General features: G+C 42.1%; 1 protein-coding gene and 1 long non-coding RNA gene across 2 annotated transcripts in view; one reads left to right on the plus strand and one right to left on the minus strand.

Annotated features, from left to right (window-relative positions):
* Positions 1-18,823, plus strand: part of osbpl1a (oxysterol binding protein-like 1A) — a 51,749-nt gene that overhangs the window by 28,706 nt on the left and 4,220 nt on the right. The window lies entirely within an intron of this gene.
* LOC306694492 lies at positions 3,135-3,662 on the minus strand. The gene is made up of 3 exons (XR_013767046.1): positions 3,539-3,662; positions 3,305-3,443; positions 3,135-3,198 (listed from the first exon to the last, which is right to left on the minus strand). It is a non-coding gene; the product is annotated as an uncharacterized lncRNA (long non-coding RNA).

An 18,823-nucleotide genomic window follows, 5' to 3' on the forward strand; every position in this document is an offset into this window, starting at 1 on the left:
TCCCCCTTTAGTTTCAAAGTACATACAACATGTTACGGCTGCACCGTTGCATCAAATAGAAACGTGGACGTCTGACCCTAAACCGTCTTTACAAGATTGACTTTGTAATGATGCCAAATGGTCTGTGGGGTTAAAGACGTCAGCGGGTCACCCGTGCATCACTCTGCAGGGCACCTGTTGATGCTGACGGGGTCGACCACCCTGGATGCCGTCTCAAAAGCAACAGGTCTTCCATTAAGCCTCACATTTCGTAAGCAGCCCACAAACGGTGAGGAGGGCGCGGGGACTCGGCTCTGTTTTGTTGTTCCTGAACAAAAAGGAAAAGCAGAAATATGACGGCGGTGTACAAATTCTACACCATCAGTTTCTTATCTTTACTTTGTGTATTTGTTTAAGTATTTGTCTGTTAAGTATATTCTGTTGCCTTTGACTTTGAAACTTTATTACTCCTTTCAACCTTGACAAAGGCAGAAAAAGAGCAGATCCACTTTTATTACCTTTCAGAATAAAAGACCTGGACATTTACCCTGCGTAACTGTTTACCAGAGGGAACTTCAATCCACTCAGAGCTTTTCACTGAGAGGAAACTCAACAAAATATCTCTCAGTAGTTTAGGCTGTAAACCGTTTACCTCAGACAGACTGCTCGGGGTCAGTAGGATCCTGGGAGTTTTCCCCACACCTCGATTTGATGCAAGTATTTTGCATTTTTGTGTTGTTTATCTTGTTTACTGGCCACGCCCCTGTGTGTGGGCGTTTCCTTTTCACTTGCAAAACAATGACTTGGTCCCACCTCTGGTATACATTCACGACTATTTTATTGTTTCTTTCCAGTTCATCATGTTTTGTGTGTTTGACACATAGATTCCAAACAGAATAAATCCGACAGCAGTGATTCTGTGAAACGTTCGATGGACGTACCTCCGATGTAAAGTGTGTCCAGTGTTGTGGAGGTGATGGTGACGGCTTTCTGCTCAGACACAGAGTCCACTGCTAGTTTGATAACGTCTCGTTGTTTGGACACTGGAGGACAAGAGAGTGTAAAAATTCATATTTACTCACTCAAGAATCAAAGTTTGTGTGAAGTTATCGGCACAAGAAGTCGTACCTGTAACCAGGTGAAACTTTCCATCACAGAGGCTTTTGGGAGGCGTCACCGACACACTGACGGTAACGCTACCGTCTTCCACATCGACGCCCACCTGGTGAAAGATTACAGTCTCTAAACAAAATGTTCTGATCATTTATAATGCAGTTTCTTCTTTTGAAACTGGCTGCCATAGTTCACTCTAAGAAGGGCTCACCTCTGTTTCCATTAAGAACACATTAAGGCCGGCTTTGTGACCTCGGACGTGGAAGAGAAGTCCCGTCAGGTGTTGAGGACGCAGCTCGAAGGCCAACACAAACTGGGAGCCGAAGGTGAAGTAGTTCTCTGGAGCAGAAATATTCAGTGTTTAGACTTTTAGGTGTTTGTTGTAGCTCGCTAGCTCGGTAACTAGCCGAATCAGTATCTATGGCGCTGTTCAAACCTAATACGATGTGACCGCCGCCAAAGTATGTCCCCATCTCTGTGAGCCCGTCGAAGCACGGTAACGTTTTGTAGCTCGCCTCAGGTCCCCCGAGAGCTTCCTCGTTCATTTTGAAACTCCGTATGCAACCAGTGACACTGTTCATGGGGATGTTGTGTCCCTGAGGGAAGACGGGAAGAAAAGAAGGTCAATATGTGAAGAAGTGAGGGAAAATATGGCCGATAAAGAAACAGTCTTGAGTGAGGTGTGAGAGAGACCTTTATGGTTTTGCTTTTTGGATCAGCGCCCAGATAAACAGGGTTGTGCAGGTCTAAAGATGATCCCTCATTGTTGGGCAGATGTCCATCGGTCACACGGATCCCATCAACCAGCATATGAAAAGTGCTCTTCTCCACACTGACCTCAACCTGTGACAGAGGGAAAGTAAAGACCTCAGACAAATTTATTTATGTTTGCCTACTATCACTCTGCAGCCTGGGGTCCGAACAATTATACTTCCAATACAACAGAACAGCACTTGTCAATTATGTTCCAAGGGAAATATATTTCCTCCCGGATAACGTTTGTTTATGACGCATCACAAGAACGTTTCTAATTATAGTCTGTGGAAGATGTGTGGCACAAACAACAACAGGACTTTCTCCTGGAAGACCGCAGACCGCCTCCCATGAGAAACCAGAAGTCAGTGATGATTTATTTAAATTAATGTTTCAAACGTACTGATTTTATGCAAAACCATGATGTTTTTTCATAAACCAAACCAGGTGTTTTGTCACGGTGTTGTTTTGTTTAAGTTTACAACATTAAAGGTGGGGTTGGTAATCTTCAAAATCATCTTATTACATCCTGACAGCAATCAATAAATCAAATGCTCTGACAAAATACGAATGAAATAAAGTTATCTGTGGTTGTCGCAGGACTGTAATAAGCCCTACCAATCATTTCACTCAGAGTCCTAACAACAGCCATGTTCATTGTTTACCTTCTTTTTTATCATTCAGTGTCTTCTGAGGGAGGCCTGACGGGCTGTCAGCGTTACTGACTTCCCGACTTTCTTGCTAGATTTAGCACCTAATAAATATTATCAGCTATACCTTTGTTTACCCTGCAGTACATGTCATAATGGCTGCTGTAAAAAGTGGTATATTTGCCCCCATCATCGCTGTAAGCTGTATGTGTGAGAACAGAGACTTAAGACAGTAACTAGGAGGGCGGGGCTTAGCGAACGGTCAATTACTCTGTGCCAGTTCCCGTCGTTGCTCTTCTGCTTGTGCTGGATGATTCTGTTTTGCCCGAGGGACATCTTGATCTTGCCGTTGGCCACGTAGAGGGCCAGCAGGGGGAGGACTCCCCTCCCTGCCACGTGGAGGATCAGCCCTTTGGACGACTTGGTCTTGACGTCAAGAGAGAAGTGAGGCCTGAGACACAAGAATTCAATACAACAATGAATACCTCTTAAACCCAAGGCTGGTACTTGACTGGTTTCTGAACAACACCGTCATCATTTCCACATCTTCAGGAATAAACGCGTTTTTTTCAATGTTTATATGGAATCACCTGTAGTTGAGGTCCTGCTGTGGCAGGGTGTAGCTGAGCCAGCTGTTGTCCTCAGAGAGCTGGTGTTCATCACGCCGGGCTCGCCAGTGTTTACAACGGCTTCCTGCCGGAGCCTGAATCGACCACAGAGCAGAGAAATGACCTTCATCCCCTGCTAATTATAAAAGCAGGTGGTGAATTACTATGGTGCTGTAGAAATAATGGCTTGTTTGAACTCACAGGTTTGTGTCTGTGGGTCCTTTTCAACACGGGTGCTGGTAGAAGCTCAGTGTCAGGTGGCGGATGGAGAATGCATCGTCCGAGGACAACGTCTCCCGAAAATGAGCTTAGATCAGCAGGTATGAAGCTCTGCTCAGGCCTAAAGACACACAAAGTCATGTTATTATAGGAGAAAGAGACACAAATGATCTGTTTTAGAACAGTTGTGGCTTCAAACAAGTGTTTTTTCCAAACCTCCTCATGTAAAGGTTCGCGATGCAGCCTTTGAATTTCCCTCCTTGCACATTTTGATCCACTGGCCTGATATGAGGCGTTTGTCCCTGAATCACTTTTACATTATCGATGCTGAGCTCCAACCTGAAAAGAAAAAATCCAGACGGGTTCAGTAAAGCTTTTTTTTGATTGAGATAAAGGTACAAAGATAGGACGGATCTTACCCTGTTGGCCTCTCTACTGCAGACAAGTAGTGCCAGCGTCCATCACTGTACCTTTCATCCGACCTCAAGGTATAATTATCACCATTAAATACTACATAACCATCAACCAGGGACAGCTGGACAGATGTGGAGCCCTGCAGACGATCAGAGAATACTAATGGCGTCATCGTGATATTTGGCTTTTGATTCTCTATTTAAAGGAACAGTGTGTAAGATTTAGTGGCACCTAGTGGTGAGTTGCAGAATGCAACCATCTAAACTCCTCTCAGCTCACCCCTCCCTTTCCAAGCGTGTTGGAGAACTACGGTGGCCTGCAGGTACCAATAGGTATCTTTAGGATTGTATCACTACGAGGAGCTACTCTGATCAATACTCTGTTCGTTTTCATGACGAAATTATTGCTTTTTAGAAACATTTATATATTCAAATGTGTTTATATTTTAAATATAACTAAATATTGTTTCGTGTGCTGCAACAACAGCACGATGACTACGTCCACTTCTTATATGCTGTCCATGGGTGCAACGTGGAAGACTCCGCCTCCCGCTCCCTATGTGGACCTAAATGACTTTTTCTAAGCTAACAAAAACAAAACAAATCTTAGTTTCAGATGATTGTACAGTAATTAAATCATTTCTGCCAATTAATCCCCCTAAAATGTTACACGCTGTTTCCTTTAAAGCAGGATTGTGCAGGGTTTACCCGAGAGCTGCTCCTGAGCAGAGCGCCATGTCGGTCTGTGCTCCTGAAGCCCAGAGAGACTCTGATTGGCTGCTCACTCCAGGAATCAACAGACAGAGCTGAATACAGCGTCGCTGAGCGAACACCCTGCACGAGCCAGAAACACACCAGCATTACATTATGTTCTCAATGTTCAGTCCTATGCATGACGCATGAATCCATCTCTTTTTGGCTACTTTACCAGTAGTGAGACTGGACATCCGTCGCCGACACCGATCGTCCTGTTGTACTCCACGACCTCAGCGTCTGCTGTCAGTCGACCCACACATCCTCTCAGCGGCGGAGCTGTGATGTGGTGCCTGAGATTCAAAAATATATATATATATATATATATATATAGAAAACTGTAACAAAAGGGCTAATCTGACGAGCTAAAGCTGTGACCGCTGCACGTGTCTGTTTCGTTACCTCTGTCTGAGCTGTGCTGGGAGACCCCCGATGTAGTAACTGGTGTAGTGTGTTGGGTTGTGATCCGTGGAGATCTGCTCGGGTCCGTAGTGCAAACTAAACCGGTTTGCAATAACGATCGCAAATTGTTGGTCCTGAGACAGAACACGTCAATTTAGTTTAAAAATGGAAGAAGAACATGAATTCAGAAAGATTGCACTGCTTGATGCTCATTATCTCCGCCAAGTATAAACTGTGGGTGTTCAGTTGTGTGTGCGTGAGTGTGTGTTTCTGTCTGTCTGTGTCCAGGGCTAATCTCTCATACAACTGGACCCATCAGGCCGGTATTCATTGTGCTCATTTATGACCGTATGCTCAACGACCTCTCGCGGTTGTGGTGATTCTGTGATTCTGTGTGAAGTCTGTGGTCACCGAGAGCTGTACGATAGTACTTAGAGAGACTGGACGAAATGATGTATACAGATGCATGTGTGTAGACCATAGACTGTCTATGGTATAAACAATAACATCGCTGCCGTATTTATGTCTCGATGATATAATGTTGGGTCTTGATTGAGCAGCTACAATGTTAGCATTGACTAGCACTGATTGATCCAAACTCTATTCAGAAAACAAGCATTTTAAAAGTTGTTTACGTGTCGTCTTGCGGAGAGAACTAACTAAGTACGAATTCAGACTTTTTACAAATCTGCATCATTGTGTAGTTATTTCGGCATCCTCTTTACCCATTTGTTGCAATTAAATCACATCGCATTTAGTTTTTCAACGTATCTGAGACCTCCACAAAATGTACAAAGCAGCAATAGTGGCTATTTCGGCCATGACACAAATCATCCGCCCTCTTCTAGTTCTGTAAAGTATTTTTAGATCATCTTACAAATAGAGACACTCTTTCATCGCTCTGCACTCTGAACTCTCGACCTGCTTGCTGTCCTTGAAGCACCAGGAAGCCCCTCTCCACCGAGACGCAGAAAAACGACTCCTGTAGCAGATAAAAACACAAGATCGTGTCTTACGTTTAGCACCACAAAGCTGTTATCAGTAAGTGTTTGACTGATACAAATCTGTTCAACTCAACAAACATCGTACTTCATTTCCGATGTAGAACAGCAAAGCGTTTGTCTCTCGGCTGTTTGTGTGAAATCTGAACAGTCTTTTCTTCTTCTTGTGCGGCTCCTTTATGAACGCCATGCGGTAACCCGTTCCCTCGTAATACCCAGACACCTCTGACTGGGGAATCCTGAACAAATAAAGAAAGATTTTTTATTTTTTTTTACCATTTTTAGTCAACAAACCTCTGCAAACGTTTTAACTTTCTTCACGCTTACTTCACAGTCGGCTGCTTTGCATCCATATTGACTGCTCGCTTGTAGTTGAACAGGCAAACAGGATTGTCGTTGATGGAGGAGAGTTTCATTGCTCCTCTGTACTTTGGATAATGCAGCTGCACTGGAGGCTACAAGAATCAAAAGAAGAGGCATTCAAATGTAAAAGGGATTATCTCATTGAAGAATATGAACTATATTTTACACACAATCATTCTGGTTTATTTGTGATGGTCCATAATCATTTATGGCCCAAATCCTCTAACAGAAGCTCAATGCTCCGTGGTATTTCAGCTCACTCCCATCATCCTCTTTCTTAAAGTTTTCTCACAAAAGAATGGTGGAGAACGTCTTCACTGTGTTCTGGACATTTCAGTTGCTTTAATAATTATCTATTAGATCTTTGATTTGGATCTTGTGACTTTATAGCTTTTATTACTTGTATATGGAAGGCTATTTTGGGCAAGAAAAAAAAACAAGAAAACACAATAATGGTAACATTTACTAACAATTACCATTATTGCCATAGTCCAAAACTCAGCATTGGCTTACTTACTCAACCGTATGAGGTAGTGAGTCAAAATGATGACATGCTAACAGGCGGCAACCTCTGTTTCTGAAAAGTGAAGCCAATGCTGAAGTGTCTTAAAGCTGCATTCTCTCTAATGTCCACCAGGGGGCGACTCCTCTGGTTGTATAGAAGTCTATGATAAAATGACTCTACTCCTCTCTTGATTTATTACCTCAGTAAACATTGTAAACATGAGTTTATGGTCTCAATCTCTAGTTTCAAGAGATATTAATTAAGTCAAAATTATGACTTTGTATCTGACACTTTGCAATTCCCACTGGGTGCCAATTCTACCAGTGTGAAAATCAAAGTGACTCGTTACCGTAAAGTCCTCCGGATAGCCGCCCACGTAGAAGACGACACTGTCTGGATCCAGTGCGAGGGTGCCGGTCGTCGTGTCCGGAAGGTTACGTTTAGGAGAGAGGCTGACCGGCGCCTGTGAGGTGAAGTTCTGTGTGATGTTAACTTCAGCATCTTGGTAAACTCTGCAGGAAATGTTGACACACACACAAACATAATCTGTTCATTGCAACGTGGTGGAGGAGGGAACATTAAGCGCGATACTTTTCCATTGAAGATGAAGTACCTTTGGAAGATAACCCTGTCAAAGTCTGAGGAGTTCACGTTGGTGGTTGTTTTTATGTGGCTGGTTTTCACTTCATGGACAACTCCGCCCAACTTGTAGACACAAATCAACACATTGCTTCTGATAGCCATCCCAATGAAGTCTCCCGAAGCCTAAAAATGAAAGAGCGTGACAACTAAAGATGTTTTAAAAATGACTTGACGGTAAACGTTATCTATATTGCTCTACTTGGAAGACTCATCTTTCTGTATTTTAGGAGGGAGGCACACTCACATCCTTGTTGCCCAGGTAGAAAACAAAGAAGCTGGCGTCTCTTTGTTTGTTCTGGCGTCTCCTCCATCTAAAGTCGGCCCCGGAGGGATCGTTCGGATGGCGATTGAGAAGCAGATCGACGGCCGTAAACGCTTTTACGTCTTCGAGGTTTCTCGGAGGTCGAAGCTCAACGTGCCCTTTTCCATCAAAGGTGGTGGCAACTGAGATCTGTGAGAAAATCAGCCGAGGTCGAAATTATTTATGAATGATGAATTTTTTGGCCACTTGGGGGCAGTGTAAACAAGCTTTAAACCCAACCCTGACATATCAACACTTTTTAAGTTTAACTGTTGGCAAACAGCTGCTTTTTGTTTCTGTCCATCTGATGCAAGTCCAATATTCTCTCTCTCTGGCTTGTTTTTGGTTGCTACCAACTACTGTGGAAAAGTCTAGCTCATTCGCAGCTAGATGCCCCACTACAGTAGCCGAGGTCACAGTTTAAGAATTTGTGCCCACGTGATGTAATTCATGGCCCCAATTTAATGAATTTGTTCCAACGTTTTGGTTAATTTGAGCACACAAGACAAGTGTTTACATAAAGAGAGCCAGCACAACAGACCAGCCTCTCTCCCAAAGCATGAAGTACAGTTCACCGGCCTCAAGTACTTTCATCCACCAGTGACCATGACGTTTTCCAGGACCTTCCGATTGACCAACTAAAAAACTGATAGCATCCTTTAAGTCAGCGTAATGCCGACGTTAAATCCCCAAACTTTAAAGAATGTCTTTAACTGCCTTTTACTATCAATATTCCCTCTCAAAGCAAGTGTTGTCAACATGTCTTTAACTCATCCCCGAGCTTAAGTAAAGCTTAATTAAAGAGTCTATATCCAGAACTATCTGAAACAAAGGACAAGAGCCTCAAGCAGGTGGTGTCTGGAATGAATGATTGGGTGCCCAAACGACAATTTAATTGAATTGAGGCCACGAATTAGTATCTTGTGCGCACAAATTAATCAAAACATTGAAACATTTTAATTAAATTGAGGTAACAAATGATGTCCTAACTCAACAACTCACAAAACTCTGCAGTTTTTTAAGGGAGTCTGGTACTTCCTCCACTTCCTCTCAAATAAAGTGTTCTGCGGTGATTGTACTCTTTAGATTTCTGCCCCAAACACATGCGTTGTACAGTAATATTGAAAATAATGATAATAATAAATAACATTACAGCAGGTGAATAAAACAGTAAAGCGGGAAATAAACGCTGGTGCCTTCGGTTTGAGAATTTACAGCTGCCCTTCAGATGTCCATTTTGTCCAGAACAGTCTTAACATTAATTTCAAATGAAATGTTGTCATACAATGCAGTAAAATTAGATTAAATTTAGACAGTATTGTAACAGGCAGAGCAGCAGGGACCCCGACCTTTAACCCCAGACCTTGCTTAAAAATATTGATTACGCCAGCTTCAAATCAAAGCTGGCAGGCGATAAACAACAAGTTAAAAGAATACCTCACCCTGTTAACTAAGCTTCTTGTCTCCTCTATCAAGTCCTTGATTCTCCTGATGCTTTCTGTCATGTTGCCACTCGGAGGCGCCTTCCGGCTCAGAGCCTCAACTTGTGTCATTTTGTCTCTCAATGCAGTGAGAGCTGTGCTCAAGTTCTTCACTGAACAGACACAGAAAACAAACGGAACAAAGTTATTTATATTCCAGTTGCAAGATGACATTTATTGGATTTTAAAAGTCTTAAAAACTTGGCTGATTTGCTGTCGTTAAATACTCACATGCCTGCTCTGCATCGACCAACACGTCGTCTGTGTTCCCACTGACGTTGGTCACAGTTATTCTCTCCACGTGCCGGCTGATATTCCTCAGCCGCTCTGTTATATTACCGACCGAGGAGTCGGAGGCCGAGGCAGCCGTCTTCGCAGACTCCATCAGGACATCCGTGTCGTCTGAAATCAGAAGGTGATCGACTGTGATCGACCGTGACTCGGAACAGTGCAGAGTGTAATCTTTCCCTGTCGAGTGATCCACCGACCTCCTCTGATCTTTTTGAGGTTGTCTCTGACGGCTGAGATGTCCGTTCTCAGAGTTTCTCCTTTCCCCCTCTGCCTTTTCACACGATCTTTGAAGGCGTTCGCCGCATGTGACAGAACTGTTTATGAAAGAAATACAAAAGATTTCACCTTTGTGCGTTCTGAATTAATATAAACTATCTGACATGATAGAAATGCTGCTGTTTCACGCACCTTTAAGGTCGCTCTGAGTCTCGTTGGCTTCTGTGCGTAAATGAGTTGAATTATCTTTGAATCCTTCGGCCCTGTTGACCAGACCTCCCTCCTTCACATCCTAGTAGAATAAGAATCATATTATATATATAATATATTAATTTGATAGATGTTTTTATTATTTCACATCAGGGTTGCGTTACTAATATCACCTGAGTTACTTTTAAGGCTTCATCAGCAGCCTCTCTGGACTGATTTGCTGACATCGCCGCCTTTTCTACGGCGTTTAAGATTCTGTCATAAGCTCCTTTACCCGGCACGCTGAGCAGGTCAGTACTGCCGGTAGCATTGCGAAGCATTCTGCAATAACATAAAGCAAGAAGTATTAATGTCAACACACGTAAAATGTCGTCTTCATCAGTGTTCATCTAAATCCGGGGTAGGCAACCTGTGTGCCAATGGTGGCATGCAGTAGCGTAACCAATGGCACGCTAGCATTAAGTTTGCATAGAGTTCTTTGGAAATGTTGAAGTTCATCTGCATGAGAGGCAAAGTCCCTCCCCTTTTCAGGGGACCAGGATTTTTTGGGGATTCCTTTGGAATTGTGCCATGAATTACAAATATGATGATGATAATTTCGCACGTCAAGAAAGTCGCGTTTTGTCGTAAAACTGTTGAAGTATAAGACGATAAGAGTAGAAGTTGAAATACGTAATTATAAAGACGAAGCACCCAAAAGTGTCATAAATGACGCTTCTCTCTGTATGTGTTTCGTACCAGGATGGTTCTCACATAAAACAACAGGGTTTGGGTCGTTTTCCTTCTTTTTTTGTCGCTGGATAATAAAACACATCAGGTATAAGATAACATCATATTTGGAACAGAGCTAAGTTAGCTAGCTAGCTAGCAAGCAAAGCTAACGGCCGTGTTGGTGACGTACGTCGTGCGAGACGAGAGATGAAGTTCACTGAACGATTTCACGCAAAACTGTGACTTTTAAATGTACAAACATCATGGCACAAGGAAAAATGTTTCTTAAAATACAAAAAGAAAAACATTTTGACGTGGTGTCATAATTAAACGTAATGCTAACCGTAGTGTTGATTTGGCAAAGTGATTAAACAGGATTTTTTTTTTTTTTTTAAAGCCACTTCATATTAAAAATGTTGCCCTTGATCTAAATGACCCTCTGCTTCACACTCACTGTTGAAATTCTGCCGCCGCTCTGTCGAGCTCCTCTTTCTGCTCCTCAGCTTTGATTACGATTTCCAGCTTTGCCGTCATTTGGAAAATGTTGTTTAACTTCTTAAAGAGTTCCATCTTGGCGCCGTCCAGCTGAGCCGCATGACTCTCAGATCCCTGAAATGTACACAGTAAATTCAGTTTATACTAGAGAGTGAGTGATACCAAGCGTTTCAAATTTCATACGATACCGATTACATTTTCTCACAATTTTAACGATACAGACCATTTCTTGAATGGAAAAATCCCTAATGACATATACCAGCCATTAATAACAAATGCATTACTTAACTAATAATTTTTACAGAAAGTTTCAGGGTGTGTTGCTTTGTTTAAGAGGTTACTATGGCAGAGACTTATTCTGCACCGGTACTTTATAATGGTAATAAAATAATAACAGGGGCTTCGTAGTCTGCACCAAGATGGCGACAACTTTATTTCTCAACAGAAGTGCATTTCCCTTTTTCAATAAAAGCCCCGGACATACACACTCCTTCCTAGAGGAAACTTAAAGTAACTCAGAACCTTCAACTCAACAAAATATCTTACTCTTGTGTTATACCTAGAGGTGAAAAATAGCACCACACCAAACCGCTATGTTTGGTGTGCGACTGGTTCTGATGTCTGATTGGTTTCCACAGTAATGTGACTCGGGCCAGCTAAATATGTCAGGGCTGTTTTGGCAAAAGAAAAATACAAAAAGTTGTGTATGATGGTTTGGACGTGATTTAGCCACCTACGTTTGTATTTATAATCGTATTATCCATCAAAGAGCTTGTATCGGCCCGCCCATCCTGAGTTTGCACAATCCAAAACGTGTCTCCTGTAATCATGACGTCATAGATGCCTGCTTACCTTTTTAATTTCCTCAAGCCTTAAAAAGACGTCCGTGATATTTTTCAGCAGATCTTCAGTCATTTCCGTCAGTGGGAGGAGCGCACTTTGTTCTCTCTCCAGCTGAGTTTGAAGATGCTGGCAAACGATAAAGAAAGAGCGGTGAAAACATCAGAGTGAGAAGTGTGTGTGTGTGTGTGTGTGTGTGTGGTAGGACTCCAGCTGTGTTTCACTTCACCTCCAGGTGTTGTAGAGCAGTCTGACCCTTCAGGTTCAGGCCCTGCGTCCTGTCGACTCTGTCCTCTGCGTCTGACAGCAGCTCAGCCGCCTCCATCAGAGAAGAGGCCGAGGCCATCAGAGAGTCTGCCGTCTGATTGAACACAGACCGGTTGGTTTCCACAGGATCTGCTGTGTTGTTCCTGATTATGTCCAACACTGAGGAGAACACACAGACTTTGGATTTCACATTGTTGAAGACACCTAGACTGTTGCATTAATGTTCATTTTTATAGGGTTGTTTCGTAATTGTTGGATATCGGTAAACTACCAGAGCTGCATTGAAATATTACAAATATTTGACCTGCAATTACATTTTATCTTCGTTGCCGTTTCATTTTTTCAGTCATGCCTTTTGTTCATCCAAATATAGAAATCTAGAATTTATTTTTTAAACGCCAGTGCGTCGCATTTTGGGGGGATCTATTCGCCGAAAGGGAGTGTAGTATTCATAACTATGTTTTCATGAGTGTTTAATCACCTGAAAGTTAAAAATCAACGTTTTTTCTTTTTAAATGATTCTCGTTTTAAATCCAGGACATTGAAGCGCTGATTAGAAGGTTCACATATTGTGTTGTTCTTTGAATCAAGAGAAGCTTTTGTTATGCTGCAGCTTTAAATGTTGTGAACTACTTCACGTCACTGTGAAGTGAGCCGAACACCAGGTGCACCGTTTTATTCAAAGACGGAACATAAACTCGATGCCAGAAAGCAAGAAATGAACAAAAAACATTTTCTTTTCAAATCTCACATTTGCGTGCGTCGTCCTGCTCTCTGCCAGCTCCGTGTCTCTGAGCGATGCAGCCTCTCTCTCTCATTTCCTGCACGACGCGCCGAGCCTCTTCCATCATCCCGGCTTTGTCGTTTTCAGAGGGAGCGACCGACTCTCCAGGTTTCACCTCAGTTTGCTGCTTTATCGAATCTGACAGGCCACAATTACAGAAACACTGCTGTCGACGATGCGCCTGTGGCTCACTTTGACTAATTATTCAGTTTCCTTTTGCAAAGTCTCGGTCTCGGCCAAACGGTGATGTAATCTCTCGACAATTTGAACACGAATATTATATAAATATGAACTGATGTACCTTGTATTGGTGTGAGGAGAGCTTCAGCTTCAGAGAGAAGATCCTCTGCCTTTAACGTTGTTCCATTCACATTCTGCAAGAACTTCTCCAGATCGGATTCAGTTTTAAGTGTCTGGAAAGTTGATAATAATGTTAAAAAAATGTGTTTTCAGATCAGATAATGTACACTACGTGTTTACACTCTGCACTCATGTGTTCACAAATCTCAGCAAGGTTGAGATGTTTTATGGTTCATTGCTCTCTGACGTATGTGATGTTATCGCTTCATAAAACAACCTCCCGCAGTATGTAAACAATAATTCACTCCAGGTACCTTTTCAGTCAGTTGACTAAAGTCATCTCGGACAACATCCACATCTCCTTCCAGCTGTTCAACCTCTGGCTCCAGGTGTCTCACAGCGGTGTTGAACCTCCCAACCAGAATCTGAAAAACAGAGGAGGTGAGGAGAACTCTGAAGTGTGAATATGGAGAAACATTATTGTGTGATGAGAATGCAGCAGAATTTGGAATAATTTTCTTTCTGCAAGCTCTTTATTGGAAATGTTTTAAAGGGCCAGTGTGTAGCATTTCAATGTACCATTAGTTAGTGTGATTTCTCACGAAAACGTATTCCTCATTTTTCGTGCGAGAAGTCCATCGACGGATGTCAATTCCCGTTCGTAACATGCACACAGTCTTTCCAAAATTAACTTCCATCTTAAAATAACTACAGAAGTGGCGTTACTTAAGTACGGAAGTTACGAATAAATCAACGTTGACTTCTCGTTTTTCACGCGGCACAAACGCTGTCGTGGGATATCTACGAATTGCATTCATTTTTTGTAGGTATCGCTACAAACGCTGTATGAGAAAGGCCTGAGCGTTTCGGGGATCTGTCACTAGAAATGGAGTGTAATATGCATAACTGTCAACATAGGGAACGGGTCCTCTTCACAGAGTCCACCATGTTGCACCGCCATGTTTCTACGGTAGCCCAGGGTTTCAAACTAGGGTTTCAAAACCGCAGCGATGTATTCAGTTGGTTGCGATCTGTAACCACATCACAAGATGACACCAAATCCTACGCACTGTCCCTTTAAGTGCCTAACTACACGCAGAGATACCTAAAACCTGCATCAACTGCACCTTGGTGTCGGAGACGTTAGCCTCCAGGTTGTTCAGTCTGGAGAGTGAAACAGAACCAATAGTGACATTCTCCAGCTGCTGTTTCAGCCGAGCCAGGACATCGTCCATCTTCTCCAAGGCGACCAGTAAGGCGACAGGACAGCTGTCACATTCTGTCAGTAGATACAAGCAGAGGATGAAACCTTAAAACTCATTGTATCACAATTTATGTTCATTCGTGTCAAAAGATGTTTGGAGGACGAATCTTCAACACAGACTCACCACGGCAGTGAACACTGCTGTCACCAGATGTGCTGCACTCTATTTGAAGGAAAAGGTTATTAAAGTGGATCTAATCACATGAAGGCCAGTGTATTAGTTATGAGCCGCTCTACTCAGCCTGTGACAACAGATATAGATAGATAGATAGATAGATAGATAGATAGATAGATAGATAGATAGATAGATAGATAGATAGATAGATAGATATAAACTGTACTCATCCCCAGGGGGAGATTAGTTAAACACAACAACAGATATACAACAACAGATATACAACGACAGATATACAACGACAGATATACAACAACAGATATACAATGACAGATATACAACAACAGATATACAATGACAGATATACAACAACAGATATACAATGACAGATATACAACGACAGATATACAACAGTAGATATACAACGACAGATATACAACAACAGATATACAACAACAGATATACAACAGTAGATATACAACGACAGATATATAACAACAGATATACAACAACAGATATATAACAACAGATATACAACAACAGATATACAACAGTAGATATACAACAGTAGATATACAACGACAGATATACAACAACAGATATACAACAACAGATATATAACAGATATACAACAACAGATATACAACAACAGATATACAACAACAGATATACAACAACAGATATACAACAGTAGATATACAACAGAATTATGTCGTCTGAGGAAATAGCTCCTCAGCTTCGGCTTTGAGATTACTAATGTATTCCAGAAGACCTGCGTTACAAACTGCAGCGTGAAGTTAACATGAGCATTTGTCAGGCAGAGGGCGTCGGACAAAAAAAAGATGCAACCAAAAAGATTGGTTGCATTGTGGGAAATAAAGTCTCACGTGTGTTTGGAGGTCAACCCATGCTGGGGACCAAAGGTTGCGATATCTTTGAATTTGATCTTTTTTTCTATCAGTCCAACGTTAGAGTATACTATGCAGGATTTATCTTAGAAACAATGTATAGACTATATTACGAAAGTTAACCATCTCATTCATCACCTGTGACCCACTAGCAGTGTGTGGCAGTGTCTGTATCTGCAAAGACCTCTGCCTGGATTTTCCTAATTTATGTTCTTCCATCCGTCCGGTCCATTCTCGTGAGCGCAAACTATCTGGAATGCCTTGAGAGAATTTCTTCAAATGTCAAATTGGACTCAAGGATAAACTGATTAGAATTTGGTGATCAAAGGTCTCGGGTCGCTGTGACCTCACAAAACACGTTTTGGCTATAACTGTAGAATTGATATGCTAATTATTTCACTCAAATGTCTATTTGAATAAAATGATGAAGTGATGATATTTTGGACAGACATGGATGCAATCTGCAATTTCACTGGTTGATGGAGGCACACAACCGCCTTCTTATTTTGTAATAACCTTCAACCTTCAACCTTTGGCCGTTGGGTTTGTAGCCCTCACGCATACGCAAGCACCCACACGAAAATGTATAATTACCTCCAGTCAGAGAATCACAAATGTTCAAGCCCTCCTTGCATTTGCAGGGCTTGCAGCTGCCTCCATGCACCATTGGATTGCCATAGTAACCGAATGAACATCTTAAAGAGAAAGAAAACAAGAGGGGAAGCTGCTTTTGAGCTTTCATCATTTTATTGTCAGTCCTACATGCTACTATAATTCATGTGGCTTGCATTCAGCTGTGGACAATAAGGATGCAACATTTCACTGCACTGAAGACAATCTTCTGATGTAAATGATGTTTGTGTTGTAGTGTGTTAGGAAATTGTCACTTCTCATTCCAGTCTTGTGGAAAAATGTTTGCATTGTACATTTCTGCAAACCACGCAAACGTTGAATGTGGTCGTTTTTGCATTCAGTTACAGCGAGCGACGAAGTTGTTATTGAAAGTCATGTGGTGGGAAAGTTACGTGGTATAATAACGACTATAACAAACAACTTTCACCCAGGAGGCCATTGTTTGTGACCTGTGTAAAACAAAAAGTAACTGTTGACTTTATGATTGTTACCTTGTGTAATGTTATATAACAAAGTCCGCTACGGACTGTTACGGGCTGTTATTTATTTACGGTTGTTGCATTACGTTGTTGCGTTACGTTGTTACATTGTTGCGTTACGTTGTTGCGTTACGTTGTTGCGTTACGTTGTTGCGTTACGTTGTTGCGTTAAGTTGTTGCGTTACGTTGTTGCGTTACCTTGTTGTTTGTTACACAAATCACAATCTTTTTCTAACCTCAAACAAGTCATTTTGTTGCCTCAACCTAACCAAGTGGCATTGTGTGTTTCTGCACGATACAAGGCTGATATGAAACGTATTCCTGAAATGTGTTCTTCAGAAATGTCGACATTCCACGTATCCCGTTGGCAAACGTACAACGCTAACATTTTATCTGTCAACTGGGTTGCACTTCTTGAGTGGCAGACACACCTCTGACATCTGGCTCCACTGTAACCACGTTTACACAAGCAGTCAGCCACTCCTGAGCCCACGTCCAGACAGGCCAGGGCAAAGCTGCAGAGAGACATAATGAGAAATTCATACCGATGCAGAGCAGTTGAGCTTGGTTGAGCTAAAGATAATAAGAAGACACTGACTTGTTCAGTGTTAAGGGGCATGGACAGACACGGCAGCTCCTGTTGGCTGCGTTTCCATAGTAACCCTCTTTACACCGCTCACAGCGATCCCCGGTGGTGTCAGACTGACAGTTCTGGTCGGCAAACACAATATGAACAGCATGGGGGTTTTTTTTGCCCACAAATGCCACAAACCTTTTAAGTGTGCTGTAAATTATTATTATTTTTAATTGTGTGTGTGTGTGTGTGTGTGTGTGTGTGTGTGTGTGTGTGTGTGTGTGTGTGTGTGTGTGTGTGTGTGTGTGTGTGTGTGTGTGAGAGTGTGTGTGAGAGAGAGCACTAACCTCACAGTTCCCTGTTAGCTCATCACACTCATTGGAGAGTCCATTACAGCTGCATGGCAAACACTGACCCCTGTTCGGTCCGGCCCACTCTCTGAAGGAGCCAGAGCTGCACTTCTGTCTCGACACACAGAGAGCTGAACAGTCAACTGTGAGACAATTAACACGAGCGAACACTCCGACCCCACTGACCTGCTCGGGAGAAACCTATTATCACTACGCACTCACGCTGCGAAGTGATTAACTGCAAGAACATGTGAATTTAATTATACTAATTACATTCGGTATCAGACGCATTTGGCACTGAGAAAATACATTATCTGGTATGAGTTATAAATCAGGATGTAACATATAGAAACACACACATGCGCGGATTATGAAACAAAGAGCCCCCGGAGAAAGACATGCAGAAGGCCCAACGACCTCTCCTACATAGGAGAAGACACACAAACTTTAAAGCTGTCGAGCTTCTTATTGTTGTCGTTTTGTGTCTCTTTGTGGTCATTTTGTAGTTGTTTCAGGTCTCTTTGTGTTTGTTTAATGTCATTTTGTGTCTCTTTGTGGTTGTTTTGTGTCTCTTTGAGTGACATTTTGTAGGTATAGGGCAGTGGCCCCCTGACACTTTGGGCCCCTGGGCCGTTGCCCGGTAGGCCCGTTCAGTAATCCATACATGAACACACGTGGAGATATACAGTAGTGAAAAAAGTATTTAGATCCTTATTGTACTATAGTCCTGCAATCAATAACATACTTTAGTGAAAATATGTGAGTATGATAATAAAAGTATTGATAGTGCAGTAAAATGTTTCCTGTCAGTGTTTTACTAATGTTTCTGGATTAATATTAATGTGTATGTTTCATGTTTTTAACTCCTTTATGTATAATTTAATCTACATTAAAGCATCATATTCTATAAGATCATCGTATGTTTGTAGCATCTCTGTCCTGTGAGAACCTCGTATCTCTAAAAGAACAAACAGCCTGATTTCAGCTTTGTGACGAAGCATTTTCCAGCTGATCCAAGATACTTTTTAAAGAGTTTATTCAGCTGAAGAAGTAGGAGGATTTTATCAACACATACTGGAAACACTTCATCCTTCAGTTCATCACAAACATTCAACATCAACACATCTGGAGATACGAGGTTTTACCTGGACAGGAAGGGGATGAAAAACTGTCATCTGAAAAGTAACTAAAGCAGACAAATGT

Source organism: Pholis gunnellus (genome assembly GCF_910591455.1).
Source record: "Pholis gunnellus genome assembly, chromosome: 4".
Lineage (NCBI taxonomy): Eukaryota > Metazoa > Chordata > Actinopteri > Perciformes > Pholidae > Pholis > Pholis gunnellus.